The sequence below is a fragment of the Hermetia illucens genome, chromosome 1, assembly GCF_905115235.1.
Source record: "Hermetia illucens chromosome 1, iHerIll2.2.curated.20191125, whole genome shotgun sequence".
NCBI classification, from domain to species: Eukaryota; Metazoa; Arthropoda; class Insecta; order Diptera; family Stratiomyidae; genus Hermetia; species Hermetia illucens.
Window position 1 is genome coordinate 219,391,090 of NC_051849.1, and position 17,397 is coordinate 219,408,486.

At 46.5% G+C, this 17,397-nt stretch overlaps 1 protein-coding gene across 2 annotated transcripts in view; it reads left to right on the top strand.

Moving 5' to 3' along the window:
- LOC119657302 (LIM/homeobox protein ttx-3) overlaps positions 1-17,397 on the top strand; it is a 340,552-nt gene that overhangs the window by 118,006 nt on the left and 205,149 nt on the right. The window contains exon 1 of one of the 2 annotated variants that reach the window (XM_038064163.1): positions 15,844-16,003. The exons of the other annotated variant lie outside the window; for it this stretch is intronic. The gene's annotated coding sequence lies outside the window, so the exon portion shown is untranslated. Of the gene's footprint in view, positions 1-15,843; positions 16,004-17,397 lie in introns of those variants that run through there. 2 annotated transcript variants of the gene reach the window in all.

The following is a 17,397-nucleotide window of genomic DNA, read 5'->3' on the forward strand; positions in this document are numbered from 1 at the left end:
CGTTCTCTTATGTTCGCCCAGACGAGATTCTTTTGATATGTCATAATAGCATGACAAGGAACCCGCAGTCCACTGTCCTGATGACCGGAATCAAACATCCTACCAAAAAGCTGAAGAGTTGCAAATTGGAGTCGATCATTCTGAAAATCTGGAGAAGATCTGTAATGGGCTAAAAAAAATTCTGTAATATTTCGAGTGTTAGTCTCATAGGCAAACAAGGCTTGAGGATTGTGGGGTTTGTGATCCTGTATGTGAAACTGGGTTCTCCGTTGACTACCGCAAACTCGAACTCTGGTGCACTGGTTTGATTTTGGAGCACGACCAAGATCATATGTCAACGCATGTGTCTATGAGAAACCATTTCCCACATTTTTGACGAATATAAATAAGCGCCACGAAGAGGACAAAACGGAGTGGTTCGCCGCTACTAATTGCTTCCCCACGTATTTTCTGTTCCAGTTGCATACCTTCGTACATTTGGTGGCTTTGGAACTGGTGATGCCAACATCTACCTCAGGACGAAGGCTTTCGAAACTGTATCGTGGACGGAGTCGCGGCCAAGGAAGCTGATCTTGCGTCGTAAGGAAACCTCCTGTTTAATAGATATTGGTCTGGCAGCCTTTCAGCGTTAAAGACCAGGATGTTGGCTTGTTGGACGTTATTTTTACGAGACTTGCTGTCGAAAGAAGTGCGGTGTGGCCCTTGTCCGGTAAGTAACAGTTCCTAGGAGCTGGATACCGTAATCCCGTAATCGGCTGAAAAGCAAAGTGCAGACACTTCACCCATGGATTTCGCACCAGCGGCTCTGGGACTGTGGTGTTGCCAAAACTCCTCAAGTGCTAGAGGGATTAGGAGAATTTCTCGTGTTTCCTGAAAGTATACCTCATGAAATATCTCCCTACTATTGGTTGGGGTGCAACTGTTCTATTAGTACGAGGTTACTAACTAACCTACTAGAATATTTTAAACCAAATTTTGGGGTCTTGATGATGAAACTATAAAATTCTTGGCACGCACGGTTTTGCTTATACTTGTGTCTGTTGTTACTCAGTAGTTAGAAAAACAAGAACAATGATCCGCAGTACTTCCGCAAACAATGGTTTGAAACTAGCTGAAGGACGAAGGTGGTATGACCCACAATGGTCTTTTCTGAGGAGCTGGAAATCCTCGAAGGACGCTGACCTGGGCACGCCAGGGTATAGGAAGTTACCTCACTAAAACCACCCCACCTCCCTCTGTCCCTGCCACGTAGAACTACCATTAGGTATTACATCATGAAGCGAGGCTAAGTCCCTCTAGCTTAGTTCTTTTCTCCTAAACATTCCGCTTTGCCTCTCGCGGTTTCATTTGGAAAGATGCGATCATGAAATTGATAAATTCTCAATCCTCCTCACATGCTAGTATTCTCCAGACCAGGTTTTCTGGTACAATCATTTCTTCTTGAGTTTCCTTTAGATTTCTCCTTTTTTAAAAAAATCTTGTAAGATGCAAGACTACGTTCTCTGGGTCGTTGAGACTCCATCGCGGTTTGAACAATCGGAAGAGGTGTCTAATTTAAACCTGTACAGTTGCTCGCATGTCTCGTCAGATATTCGGTAAGATCTCCCCGTGCTTTCTCTTCAACGATTTCTTCATGGCGGGAATCAAAATGTATGTTCATCGTCCTTTTCCTGAGTGTTCTTAATAGTCTTGCCAAAATTTTTGCTCGGGCGGCAGACAAAATCACCAGTACGATCTGATAGGTCACTAAGGAGATCTTCACGATCTCCAAAACTATTAGGTAGATCTATATCACGGCGATCTGTATCGCCAATTCCAAGGACAAGATTACCGAGACGTCCAGATAGATCGCCAATAAGACGACTGTCAAGATCACTAAGGGGGCGAAATTTTAGGTTGGGGTGGGCCACCGCAGAGCCACCATGTCGTATGGTCTCTCCATGAAGAGCAAATTAAGACGGGGACCAATTGTGACGTAGGTGCCAGAATCAGCACAAGGCTAGTCCTTTCCCGTCCATCCCGTGCGCGTTAGTTTTCTTTGTGATTTTATCCCCTCCCTTATTAGACTATGAGGTAGTTTGGCTCCTTTGGGATTGAAGTTATTCGGAATCGCTAGTCCTGAGCAGGCGGATTCGGTCACGAACTGAGTAACTAATCGTCCTAGCTAGACCCGAAGGGAAACGGCTCATCAGGAAATACGCGGCAGTGGTGAAGCGTATGCGTTCGGCAATGTTCCTCAAGAAGAACGTCAGCAAAGGTGTCAAAATCGGGCTGATTGAACTGGAGGAACCACTGGACCACATCTCCATTTACAGGCGAACGTGGAGAGTATCGGAAGATGCCCTTCCCACTGAGAACACTTGCAGATAGACGACTGTAAAGTGAACTGAGAAAAAAATAGAAAGAGGAAAACATACCTGAAGAGGACTCTATCCAAGTAGTTTTTAGTGCTCAAAAAAAAAGAAAGCGAAGAAGGATAAAAGGATACAACTGGCTACGTCGCCAAAAACCTGTCTGCACAAAGATACTGAAGCTACAAACCAAAAGCCAGTAAGCCAGTGAGCGCGTCGGACATATTGCGGATTCAGGACGGTGTCCAATCTTTAGGGCTGAACTAGAAAGGGCAAGGGCGCGAATGGCATGATCTCCATTTTGCAAATTAACATGCACCGGACTACTAGCGCAGTTCGTTGCGGAGGTAAAGGCTGATCTAGTACTAATCAACGAGCAATATCGGAACAGGGACTCGACTTCATGCCATCTCGACTTATTCGAGTGCTGCTGCCATCTGGGTTCCAAACGGCGTTCGACTTCTTGTTGTTTCCCAAGGCCGAGGAAATGGGTTTGTTTGCATTCAGTGTTTAGAGATAACACGTTTTTTAGAGTTTACCGCAACCGGTGCCCAGAATGCGAAGGAAGGATCCTTGACATAACTTCGGCATCGTAACCTCTTGCATCATCTGTGAACGGGTGGCGATTCCTAGAAGACTTCTCGGCAAGTGATCAGCAGTACATCGCGTTGAAAATGGTTAACGCTACTTGTCGTTGTACACCAACCCGTCGCTCCTTTTGCGTGTGGAATGCCGCGAGGTTGAACATCGGCAAGTTCGTCGAAGCTTATGGAACAGGCAGAGGCGCACTGAAGGGCGCCTCGGAGGATGGTAGCGTTGCAATTGATACTCTCGTAAATTGAGTGATGAACCTGATGTCGACAGCGTATGAGGTTTCCATTCCTTGCAGCGCCTCAGGAATGATAAGCCGTCTATGTACTTCTGGACGGCAGAAGTTGCTGATCTACAGAGAGAATGTCATAAGCTTCGCCGTTTGGCACAAGGCTTACACGTCCGCGAGGAGGCATGCGCCATAAAGCCAAAGTATAGATCATCAAAAAGGAGACTCCGCAATGCGATAAATAAAAGCAAAAGCTAGCACAATCTAGCCAACGAGGTGATACACTAAGTATCAACCAGACTGACCGCATTATGCGGGCATTATTCCCCAGACATCTTGTATGGGTTGATGTCAATCGCGCAGAAAGCGTGGAAGAATGTCCCCCTTTTCACAATAAGAGAGCTCAAAGGAGTGGTTCTCACCATGAAAAACAAGGAAGCGACAGGCCCTGATGGTATCCCGGTGGAAGTTTATAACCTGGTGATCCGCCAACAGCTAGATTTGTTGCTCGGAGCGTTCAACGCTTGCTTGAAGTAGAGTCTTTTTCCTTGTCGCTGGAACGTAGGGATACTCGCTGCGTATTCTTGACATGGCCGGGAAAGTGCTTGAAAAGCTCATCAGGAGTAGACTCGTTGAAGCGATCTGCGCTACCGGGCGCTTATCCCCAAGGCAGTTTGGGTTCAGAGCTAGGAGATCCACAGTGGATGCTGTTGTGGAGGTCGTGGATGCGGTTCGTCGAGGTACACAGCCGTCGATCACGACGCATAGTGGTCCTCATAACGTTTGATCTCCGAAATGCCTTCAATTCAAATGCAGAGACGGGGAGTTTTGCGACTGCGAGAGGTGCGGTGGTGGTTCCTTTCCCCAGACAACATTGTCAGAGAGGATCAAAGGGGCGCAGGCAGATGGAGTTGTGTTGCGCATTATTTTCGGGCTCATCTTATTGCGAAAAAGATTGAGCTCGACCGACCGAGGGAGCGGATGGCAAGGTTTCCCTGACCTAACAGCTCCCTTCCTTTCTTCACCGCCCCCCCCCCCCCCCCCCCCCGCCGTATGTATATGAGGTATGTGTGCAGGAATCAGGTTCGTAAACGGCTTTATTCAAGACCGCAACGGTACACTGCAGTACACTGTAGGAGGCAATGTTTGATTATTACCCTGATTTGACTCAGGTACTTATTCACAACTGAGTCGACTGGTATCCGACGTCAAATCACGATACAAATTCCACTGCCCCCAGCGAGATTTGGACCGCGACCTTCCGTACGACAGCCTTGTGCTCTAACCACTCAACTATCCGAACACACATCTTACTTCCTATGGTGAATGAAAAAGTTTTCCTCCAGAGGTATCTTCTCCTTCTCCAAAGGCAAAATTTAAAAGTTCTCTAACCGATCGAATACGGGTGCCTAGACTCATTGAAACTCTAAATTCAGATTTGTGTACCGATCATCTACAGAGGTAAGAACTAGTAATGACATTCATGAGTATGGATGCGCGTGATGTAACTAAATTTGAATAAGACAAAATTTTTGACGACAAACACAAATGAAACAGGGCTTATGACAATCAGTGACAATGATCTGCCCAGAACCCAGCAAACTCAAATCACTACTCTCAGCAATAGTAAATTGCATCTTATAATTGTTTCACCTCTCAGCGTCACCCGAATGAAGTGTCCTTTCGCCCTCTATGGATGCGAGTGTTGGTCGGCTACCAGCTTTAATGAACGTCGCCTCGCTGTATTCGAAACAGAGATGTTGTAATGGAATCAGAGCGAAACACGATATATGCTACCGAAGGGGACAAAGACCAAAGAGAAACGAGATGGGTGTGGATACCAAAATGTTAACTGACACTTCCGTATTCCAAGGGAAGAGTTGGGAAGCTTTCTTTTCAATTTCTTGCCTTTGGATCCCAGAGTCCCTAATCCCTTCTTCTATTGACTGAATATGGATTATCGGTCCCCATTGACCTTTCCAAAGGTGGTAGACCTCGGCGCAAAACCGGGATGCCTGGAGTTCCTTATTAAGGCAGGCCTAGACCGGATACCGGTTGTTGCGCAATTGATGATAATGATTATTGACCTTTCCGATTCCAACTTGATGCTGCTTATTGAGGACTACATCTGAACTCAACACTCTGACCAGCATGTTCACTTCCGAAGTGAGTGATACCACGACCGACTGGTTATGAATACAATGTGGCGCAATAGGCGTGTGACTGAGGATGGTCTAACCCGGAAAATCTATAAGGGCAATATATATAGTGGAAAAAGAAGACGTGGTAGACCCTAACTGATATGGGGCGATGGCATAGGTAAGGACGCCAGGTAGCTTTCAGTGAGACTGGATTGGTGGACCTCGGCGTAGAACCGGGATGTCTCGAACCACGCCTAGACCAGATACCGTTTGTTGCGGCGTTGATTATGATGATGGAACCACATCAGGCTATTCCTCAGGTTACTTTATTGTAACATATGCTGAAGAAAATACCATTTACCTATTTTATAGATTAATGCACTCTTGATCCAAAATGCAGATCGGCAATTTGAAACCTATCGAATGTGTCCCCAATTTCAAGCTGAAATGAAGCGGACTTTCTATATTTCCATTCACGTAGACGAAAAAGAACAAACACTCAAGAAAGTGCATTCCCATCATCATCGTCATCAATCTCACTGTCAAAGCCATGATTGCGAAAGCCCCACAAGTGGTACCCGCGAAAACCTGTACACATAGCGGTTCCCCTACTTGAAAATATCACATTTTGTTATTAAAATAATAATAAAAATCAAAATTGCATTAATATATTCAAATTAGCCGAGTTTAGTCCAACTAGTGGCTAGAAAAAGCGACATTAAGTGTAGTTCGTCCGATGAACAGACCCAAGTCTCGGGAGTCCATTAGCGATGCAAAAATTTCCCATAGTCACTGTTGTCGCTTGAATTTCTTTCGGGTTGTACCCGCACCTATGTAAGCTGGAGCAGCAAGAACACCACCATCACCACCACCAGCAACAGCTACCATCTCCCACAGAATTCTTGAAAATCTGCAATTCAAATATATGACACCAAAAGAGCCATTACCTAATGAACATCCAATTTTTTCCTCGTCGTCGTGATGGAATTTGTTGTTGCTGTTGCTGATTTTTTACTTTCTGCAACTTCACTTTGGCATTGCTTGGCTCTTGATGGCGAATGATTTTCTTCAGAAATAATATTCTTAAGTGGTTTTCTTGACAGGCTGACGGAGACGGAGGAGCGGATCGGGTTTTGGGTCACGCCGTCACATGAAATTTTTGGGAAAGAGCTAGCGGGAGTGGCGGAGTGAAAGTAAGTGCCATGACGGAATTATCTGCTTTGAGCTGAAGATATCCCTGAAGGACTGAAATCTTCATTGTCCTTCACGAAGGGGGTGGAATAGAAATCCCGGCCACTATCAAGTAAGATCAGAAGTCCTCCAAATTACGAGACAGAATCGTCCGATAAACTGTACCCAAAGTTGATGATTTCAGCGTAAAAATCAGTCACGAAGCAAATGACCCCAGTGAATTGATATCCAACCTAATCACTTTCCTAATTTTCTAGATACATGGAAGGTACCTTTTCCCAGCTTCACGGTGGTCCTCCTCTGACCAATACTCCCGCGAATGGGCTGAATAGTTTCATAAGAGCTCAAATGTCCGCCCCCATTTGAAATCGCAAATCCCCCGTTCGCCAACGGATCTGGCCAATATAACAAGGAAATTAATTGCTCGATAATTGAATGAGGCCAAACAATTTGATTTTAATTAAATTTCAATCAAGGCTCGCTCGCAACACCATCTCTGCCGTTCCTCGCCACCTCGCGTCCAGCTTACAATAAAAATCATTTGGCTTGGATTAAACTAATGGGCCACCATCGCTATTTGATAGTGTTTCCATTGTACGCGGTATGGGCTCAGATACGGAACTATAATGGAGCGATTTTGCGTGCTTCACGCTTTCAGAGAATCTTTTTTTTTCGTGGATTCTGTTTGAAGTCCGACATCGGTTGCCCTGAGTGCCAGCAAGAAGTTCCAATGTCTTAGTTTCAAAGTTGGACGTTTGGAATCCCGAAATTACCCAAGTGCACACAATGCCAACAATGGTCGTTTTAATTTAAGCGTATCATTAAGGCTTTAAGCGTTTTTGGGTGGAGGTTCCGCCGGAGCCGGGGGGTAGGGGCGCCTGCTTGGATTGGACTCCGAAAATTGAGTTGGAGATTGAGCTAATTTTCAATTTTAATTGAAATTGAATGTATTGACGTTGTCAATTAAATTGATTAAGTATGCCATTGTTTTGTAGACGTGAAATGTTGTAATTTCGGGTCTGAAGCAAGAACGGTGTCTTGATTGAAATGAGTATTGCATCCACTTAATTACTAACTGTCCATCAGCCCCGCTTTCTAGGGGAACAATAGACATATAATTTGGCTTGGAATCACTCATTCTGGACCGGAAACTCACAGTAAGTATCCTGTTTGAAATCGGTTCCCAAACTAAAAGAGGGAGCCTTGAGGTTACCCAAAGCATCAGCACAAGCCTATATTCACGCCTACTTCCTTCGAACTATCCACAGAAGGGAGGGGAGTCGTCCAGAGACACGAAAGACACGTCCGCCGCAGCCCCGCCGCTCGAACGGCGGAATTACAGCGGGCGCGTGTGGGATTCACACACACTAAAAACCACCCCCAGTCTCTCCAGCCTCAGCCCCGCGGGACCACCATTGAGGTATTACTTCGCGGGGTAGGTTTGCTCTTAGGCACTCATCCTTCTCCTATTTGCAGCTTTCCTCCTTCTTTGTTCCTTCAGCAACTCCTCCTGTATTTGGATGATTGCGGAGCCAACCGAAAGCCACTTCTCCTTGGACTCCAGCATCTCAGTAACCAAGCTCTCCGGGGTCCCGCTCCTGCCCAGCATCTGGTTTAAACTCCTTCTCTCCATTGCAAATCGTGGGCAGTGAAACATCACATGCTCTGGATCCTCCGGTATGCCATCACATCTGGGACAGTTCGGAGAATCATCCAACCCAAAGCGGTGCAAATACTGCCTGTAGCAACCACCGTGCCCCGTGAGGAACTGGGTAATGTGGTAGTTGGTCTCCCCATGTTTTCGCTCAAGCCACACCCTAATGTTGGGAATGAGCCTGTGCGTCCACCGACCTTTCGCAGACTCGTCCCATCTGCGTTGCCAGAGATCCATCGACTCTGACCTTGCCGCATTTCTACGCTGTGCATGCCCCTCCATATGTCTTGCACTGTACAGGACACTCATTTCTTTGGCCAGAATGTCAACCGGGATCATGTCTGCCACCTCCAATACTGCCTCATCTGATGTGGTTCTAAAAGCACTGCAAACCCTCAACGCCATCCGCCGGTAAACCGAGTTCATCTGCTTCCGTCTCTGAGAGTTCGTAAGCGCCTCTGCCCACACAGGCGACGAGTAGAGCAGGATGGAGCGCGCCACTCCGGCTAGCACCAACCTCCGGCAATGTTTCGGTCCACCAATATTTGGACACATTTTTGCAAGTGCCGTGGTGGCACCGGCTGCCTTTTGGCGTGCATACTCTAGGTGTTCCCTAAAACTCAATTTGGTGTCAATTATTACCCCCAGGTTTGATAGCCGGCTTTGATACGACCGTATGTCCACCGGGCTCCACTTTTACAGTGTTATTTTTCTTGTGTTTCGTTATTAAGACCGCTTCCATTTTCGCGTCCGCCAAGGTCAGCCCGATGTTTTCTAGCCAGGACTTTACCGCTCTCACTGTTTCCGTTCCGTAAACCTTCACATCTTCTGGGTGTTTTGCTGTAACAACCACAGCTAGGTCATCAGCAAAGCCGACAATCGTAGTCCCCTCTGGGACAGGAAGAGCAAGCACTCCATTATACATGATATTCCACAACATGGGACCAAGTACCGATCCCTGTGGTACCCCGGCTGTGACAATGTACTCTTTGGAGCCCTCATCCGTCCCGTACCAGAGAGTCCTCTCTGAGAGGTAGTTTTCCACCAAATTCGCTAAGTATCCGGGGACACCTATGTCAGCCAGCGCCCCTTTAATTCTATTCCAGTTGGCCGAGTTGAATGCGTTTTAGACATCCAACGCCACCACGGCACAGCAACCGCCAGAAATCAGTGCACCTTTTGCCAGGTTTACCACCATGCCAATTGCGTCCACCGTAGAGTGAGCGCGTCGGAAACCAAACTGGCGTTCCGACAAACCATTGCTGGCTTTGACGACGGGCAAGAGTCTGTTGTAGATGACTCTCTCCATCATCTTCCCCATTGTATCCAACAGGCAGATAGGACGATACGACGCTGGGTTTCCAGGTGGCTTTCCAGGCTTCGGAAGCAACACCAACTTTTGCTTTTTCCACTGGGCAGGGAATATTCCTTCTTTTAGGCACGCCTCGAAGGTGTTGGCGAAAAGTTCGGGCCTAGTCTTCACTGCCAGTTTCAAAGCTCGGTTGGGGATGCCATCCAAACCTGGGGCCTTGTTGTCACCGAACCTACCCACATATTTCGCGCAGCTCCTCCACAGTTACAGGCGGTATTATGCCGTCATTTAGCTGGACAAAAATTTGCCTTCCCCTATTTTCATGGTGAGGGAACAGAGTGGTAACAATCTGTTTCAGGAGGCGCGGACAGGTCACCTGGGGTGATTTCCGCAGCCTTTTCATCACCACTTTGTAAGCCTCGGCCCAAGGGTTTATGTCAGCATGGTCGCACAGCTGTTTGAAGCAGTTCTTTTTGCTCCTCCGAATGGCTTCCTTTAGGCGGCCACGCAATTGCTTGTGTGTCTCCTCTCGACCGTCGCCACCGGGTTTTTCCCTGAGCCTCTGGCAAAGCCTCCTTGCCCGAAAACATGCGGCTCGCAAACTTGCGATTTCGTTGTTCCACCAGTAGTTGGGTTGCCTACTGGGGAGCAATCGCCTTCTGGGCATAGTAGCATCGCATGCTTCCGTCACCCATCGAGTGATCTGGGTGGCTTTCTCTCAAGCCGTATCATTCAGGGATATGTCGGATTTGAGCACCGCGGAAAATGTGTCCCCCTCGAAAGCTTTCATGGTCCAGCCAAGCATACCACCCGGCATTCTGCGAAAACTCTTTTTCGAGCTCGATCCGCCCTTGATCTCTATGCAGATTGCCTGGTGGTCGCTGTGAGTATAGTCGTCACTGACATGCCAAGCGATTCTACTGCCTAAAGTGGCACTCACGTATGTCAGGTCCACTATAGACCCCAGGCCCCTTCCCCGGAAAGTGTACGAAGACCCAACATTCGCCAGTACCTCGTCAAGCTCCGCGAATGCTTCGAGGAGAACACGTCCCCTGACATTAGTTATCCGGCTGCCCCATTCAAGAGCCCACGCGTTGAAATCGCCTCCTATTATGATCGGCCAACGTCCTCTTGCATCCAAAACAAGAGCAGCAAGCATCCGCTCATACTCGACGAATGTAGCGCTGGGTGGAGCATAGCAGCTGTAGATGTGGATGCCCTTCACCTTCGCTCTGATGAAGCCCTCCTCCGGGTGCTCTATTATTTCCTCGAAGGCTTGTTCTCCACAAGTCCACAGCACTGCTTGGCCCGTTTGGTCTTTGACCCAAACGCTACCACCGCGTTTTCGGTATGGTTCACTTAGTATGGCCACATCGATGTTTTTCTCGCGGATGGTTTGCGCGAGTAGATCCTGCGCCGCCTCGCAATGGTTGAGGTTGATTTGTATCAACCTCATCTGCGATTCGTGCTAAGGGCTCACCTGTATTCCGGGCACCTGCTGCTGCCCGCAATGTGCCGATGGTCCACACCCTCCTTTCCTTTGCACAGTAGACAATTTTGGTCAGCTCCGCAGTCCTTGCTGATATGGCCTTCCACTCCGCATCTCCGGCATTGCTTTGATCTGTGATTTGGGTTAGTGCATGAGTTCGCAATGTGACCAAAGCCAAGGCATCTAAAGCACCGTTTTAACGCCACTTGTTCCCTAAGGCGACACATAACCCAGCCTATTCTCACTCTCCCTGCTGCTAACAGTTTGAGTGCGTTCTCCACTGGTAGGCTGATGATGGCGGTTTGTGTTCCCCCATAGGCTTTCCTTAGCGTTTTCACCACAGAGTCTTGTAGTCCGGCAAGATCGAACTGTTTCTCCAACGCTTCGCGAACCTCCTCCTTCGTCATGATTTCATCTATATCTTTGCAAATTATCGTGATCTCCGGCCTGCTAGCTTTTATGTCGGCTTCCTGCCTTAAAGTCTTCCCGATTTGGCTTAAGAATTTGTCCGCGGTTACATCCTTGGATTTGTTAAGTTCCAACATAAGATCTCCCTTCTGCGACCGTCTAATGTGGCTGACGTTGTCTCCCAAATTGGTGAGTTCGGGATCTGCCTTCACTTTCCTGAGAATGTTGGCATATGACCCTTCGCTTCGTTTGGAAATGAAAATCACGTCCGGTCTAATCTTCCTCCGATAATTTCTGTTCCGCTGTTCTACCTTCCTCCAAGCTTCCGCATCCGCCTTTGAAGGTTTGATCCCTTTTCTCGAGGTAGCCACTGCAGCATTTTCACTGGTAGCTTCAGACGTACTTTTCATGAACTCCGCCTTTTTGGGAGTTGAGTCCTTTTTTCTTTTCGGGGTTTGCTGGCCTGTTGAGTCATTCAGCTTCTCGCGCAGCCTCTTCCCCGGTTTCTCCCCTTTTGTGTTTTGAACCGGCGTTACTTGAGTTGCCTGGTTCACTTTTCCAATCGACGACTTCCCTACTCGTTCATCCTGGGCCTTGCCGTACGTCAAACGGATGCCTCTTATCATGGCTCTTATATTTTGGTGAATGTTCCTGCGCTCCTTTATAAACTCACACAGCTCCCTGATCTTTTTACTAAGGGCAGTAAAGGCAGCTCCAGACTGATCATTGCCCAAAACATCGCTCGGGTGAATCGGCGTCAGTGATTCTTCCTCATCGAAGACTCCCCCTATACGCTTCCAACTGGGGGTAGCGATCGTGGGGGCTTGTGCCCGTGTGAGAGGGGATCTGCGAAAAATCGAGCTCCTTCTGAACGGATCCATCACTGAAGCCAGTTCAAATTCCTCCCGTACGCTTGTAACATTAGATGCCACAGTAGCCAAGGTTCCCACTACTGAGGCACTGCGGTCGTTAGATATCGACGGCCGGGAGCCCGCTTGCTCACTCCTAAAAACCGCCGGCACTGGGTTTCCGAAGCTCTGCACCGTAACTTCATTCTTCTTCTGCTACTCCAAGTTTGGTTTTATTTCTGGGTATCCTTCCCATAGCCAATTTTTATCCACGGGTGGGCATTTACTTCCCACCTACCCGGCCTGCGCATAAACATGCCCATACACGCACATCTCCGGATGCGTACATGTGCATGGCCATGACACATTCGCCGAGCATTCTCTTATCCGCACGAAGGGACGCGCCTGATGGGAGATTTGGCAACTCCACACAGAGACCTGCAATCTAATCTCATATAATCTCAGAATGTGCAAGCAGTAACACTGGAACTTCCGCTCAAGTGAGCATCCTTATGCTCTCAACAACCTTGCCGAGGAAGAAGTGAACATTCCTGAAACCAATTCGTGTCCTTATACGATACCCGAAGGTCTTAACAGATAGTGGTAACAAAGTTTCGATACTTAAAAGCAGAATCGAAATTTGGCTATGAGAGGCATACCCAGAACACAAAACCAACATGGAAGACGAGAGAAGGGTTAAACTTACGATACAGGAGCTCGAAACCCCACTTGCCGATATCACTCGACCGCAGAGACTCGGCGGTGTACAACTTGGTGGCATCTGTTGTTACAAATGCTTTTTAATTTGGAGAAACTTTATCATCATCAACGGGGCAACAATCGGTATCCACTCTAAGCTTGCCCTAATAAGGAACTCCAGAAACACCAGTTTTGCGCCGGGATCCACCAAATTGATATTCTTAAAAGGTATCGCTCCATCTCAGGCAGGGTCTGCCTAGTCTTCTTTTTCTACCATAGATAACCTGAACCACTTTACCGAGAGCAAAACCGAAGAGGGATGAGCAGAAAGCAGATCGGTGGAAGACGAAAACAGTATCAACATCCACTCCATTTATTCGAGAGGGACGACAGTATGAGGTTTCCCAGAACCAAAAAAAAAGATCCCTTCGGGAGAAACTCGACAACTCTGGGACCTTTGCCAATGCCAAAGACCATATAAGACGATGTACAGAGAAGGGCAATACAAGACAAAGGTGCAGAATCTTCTAAAAGAAGTAATCCTGTTTCGACTCATTGAGAACAGAGTCCTGGTCCAAAGGATAATTATCCTTCAACCTTGGTGCAAAAATAGGATATGCATTAGCCCAAAAGGGTATGGTAAGAGCAATGCGATTCCTCTGCAAAAAATCGCAGGAGGAAGTTAGAAATTCAAATGGGAAGCCGAATCCTGTAGTCCCCAATAGTGCCAAGCATAACCGTACTGCCATCGATTTAAGGCCACTTAAAAGAGTGCGAGGAAACGGGGCAGGGAGTCCTCTAGGAAATCAACAGGCACCCAATAGAAAAAAAAGCATAGAAGCATTTTCGAAAAGTAAAACTAGAAATCCAAAAGGAGGAAAGCATTAGCGGACAGCAAAAGTTCGAATTCCCCCGGAAGAGATTATCATCTCCAACAAGGGAACTCTGTCCTACGTGGAAGTAATCAAAAAAGTCAAAGCTGATCCCGACCTATAAAATTTTGAGCGGAAATGTTAAAAGGAATTCAACGAACTTAAAAAGGGATCTCATGTTTGAGCTGAAAAGATCAAGTGTAGGCAGAATTGATAGCTTTGGCAGTTAAGTTGAAAATCCACTTGAGAAGAATGCCACACCCAAAACAGGAGATTTACGTACAGAGTAAGGATCTCGATGAAGTGACATTCAAAGAAGAGCAGGAGGAGTTTAATGTGAGTTTGCGAAAATTCTATCATCATCAGCGGCGCAACATCTGGTATCTGGTCTAGGCCTACTTTAATAAGGAATTCCATACACCCCGGTTTTGCGCCGAGGTCCACCAATTTGGTATCCCTAAAAGCTGGCTGGCATCCTGGCCTACGCCATTGTACCGTCTGAGGCAGAGTCAGCCCCGTCTTTTTTTAACATACACATTACCCTTAGAGACTTTCTGGGTTGAATCATCTTCAACCATATGGATTAGGTGACCCGCCCACCGCAACCTGTTGAGCCGGATTTTATCCATAGACAGATGGTCCTGATATCGCTCATAGATTTCATTATTATAGAGTCTACGGAATCCTCCATCCTCAAGTAGGGAAGATCCTATCGTGGCACTCAAACGGTTATAATACGATTACCAGTGGACTCAACGCAAAAGTTGTTCGCGGCCGGAAAATTTCGGGGGTTATTCCCTCAACAAGAGAGGGCACTGACACCTTTCAGAGGGCTTTGAATGAAATGGCATTGCTGGCAATCACCAAAGATTAGTTGAAGATCCTCATTCCTCCTTTTAAACTTGTTTACCTATACGACAGATAGTATTTGTGTTTTACCTATCCTCAATCTGCATAGTGATGACAAGAGTATCTGAATTTTTATTTGCAAGAAAACAGGTCCTTACTTCATCAAAGCCTTAACTCAAAAAAAAGAAATTCCTTTGTGTCATATCGTAATTTGAAAATTGGAGGATACTCGTCTGATATACCCCGCATTCCTGACCAGGTTGTAATGTTTGTCCTGTCACTAACCTAGCAACTACAGCAATAATGTATCTCTAGCACGCAACTGAGCATTCTAGCACGACTTGGGGGTGAGGTGCTGTTTGCTTTCTCAGATAATTTTCACTTTCACGAGTGTCGGCTCTGCTTTTAAATCAATACATGTAATTCCCTTCCATGGAATTTTGAAGGGTAGAATGGGGGATGTGTAATGTCGGCCTCCACAGCAAAAATCGTTATGAAATTGATACCCACGGGGGGGGGGGGATGGGAAGTCTCTCGAACATTTTAAGAAATCCAACTGATTTATCTTGATTCGAATTGTAGTTGAAATGGTCCACTAACTAAAGATTAGTTAAGTAAGGCACTTATCGTTGGGTTGGTTTCCGGGGCTAATGTGTGATTGGTACCATGGGCGAGAGCTAAACCATCTACGCTTTTGAACTGGCGAAACCCACGAGCTCTGACTCAGATCTGCTGAATGGTTATATTATGAACACTTCCCCGGTTCGAATGACTCAGAGGTTTATCTCAAAACCAGAACTTAATTACGAGAATCGCTCGAATTTTATGAGTTTATTCTGTCGGACATTAAGGATAGAACTTTGAAGTGTTGTGGAATTTAACCGAACCATTTTGCATTATCTCCGAGGTTTGTATCGCATTCGGTCTTGACTTCAAAATCAAAACCTTTGACTGGTGCTCGCTTCCAGCATTTCCCGCTACTCCCGAAAAACATAGATAACCAGAGACAGATAAGGCTGGTAAACACTATGGCCTCCGGTGAACATTAAATGTTCCATAGTTCCTCCATACGATGGAACCAGAGGTACGTATGTTTCCGTACCCTGTAGTTACCTGGAGTTCGGCAAGCGGACTCCATTCAAAGGTATCGCGGACTCAAACTCCGCTCAACTACGAAATTAACGTGTGGTAAAGTTTCTCTAATTATAGGTGTTCGGTTCAGTGTTTCCAGGTTTTTTCTTTACTTACCGCCCCGTTTATTTTGCCTTCTCGTCAATTCTCCCCGGGGCGTACTATGCGCTGTATCTGTTCAACTTTAGTTCTGCAGAACTGAGTGCAGTGGTACGTGAAACAAAGGTCGCGACTTCAGGTGAGTGTTGAGAGATTTGTCTTCAGGAAAAAGATACATTTTCTTATCCAGGTATGGTACATTTTGAATCTAATTTCACCCTTACGAGAGTGCACCCGAATCGATAGGAAAAACGATCCCTGTGGTTAGTATGCTTCTCAAAGTCGGTGGTCCCTATCACGTATATTGCGGGAAAAATCCACCCCCAGAATCCCAAAAGCTTACGAACCACTGTCCCAAAGCTCAGACGATTGTGGGTTGATGATTTGCTGGCGGCTTGCATTTCGTGTCTGACCGACTGAGCATCCAACAACAATGGTGCCAACACAGGGAGGGCCGGAGGGACCCATCGACGGACTTGCTCCGTCTAAGAGATTTTCGAAAACTATCTAGATACTACAATAGCCGGCTAACAAACTAAAATAGCGAAATTAACAACAATAGCAACAACAATGAGCCCCGTAGTAATAGACGGTATCATCTGGCCTCATACGAGCAGGCCGTCCCCGGCAACGGAGCAACCCCAGTTACAACAACACTAAATTAAAGTGAGCGCAAAATGCGAGCCTAATTGCTGGGAGTTAATGTGCCCCATTGTGTGTAGTGTTGCTGGAGATGATATCTGGTCGCTTAAAAATAAATTAACATTAGAAAATGGCTCGAATTTCAGGTCTTTTACTTAATTACAATGCATTTAGGAAGAGACCATAATGAAGGCCAGCTTTAATGATGCATTGAACTATTAGAGACTCTCGAAAACATCAAACAGCTCTTTGCCGGGAGAAATGATGCTTGCAGCAGTGATGCTGATGACGATAATGATATCATCATGATGATTCTAATAATGGTAATGGCTATAATGGTCCTCGATAGTTCTGAACGAGTTCTTGGACCCGGAGACGATGGCCAACCTGGCTCTCTCCACAGCTGGCTGACACTGTCCGCCACAGTTGATGGAATCGGACGATGTGTTTTATCGCTTTTGGAGGAGAAAATGTTCCAATGAAATATTACTGACCCAAAAAGTGTTGTATACAACTTAATTTATTTTAATTAGATGTTAATTAACTCCACAGGTTCCCGGAATCTGCGTGGGTCTACCGCGCTCTACTTGGCGGCGACTACGTTTGGCTTCATGAATGGCTAATCGTATTCTGTGTTTCCATTGCGACTATTTATCAAATGTCGCCCATTATAAATGTAAACTTTCCGCGAACCTTTCAGTTCCAAGCTACTAATGGAGAGCTGAATTATATTAGGTTGGGGAAAAAGTAATGTCGTATTTTGTCAATAGATGGCGTCACTTGAACATATCTTGTGTTGTTCTTATCGCATCGGGTCATACTATACGGAGATTTGAAAACAACAATCTGGGCTACAGGTGTCCCTTTGACAGTTTTATGATCGTACGTGTC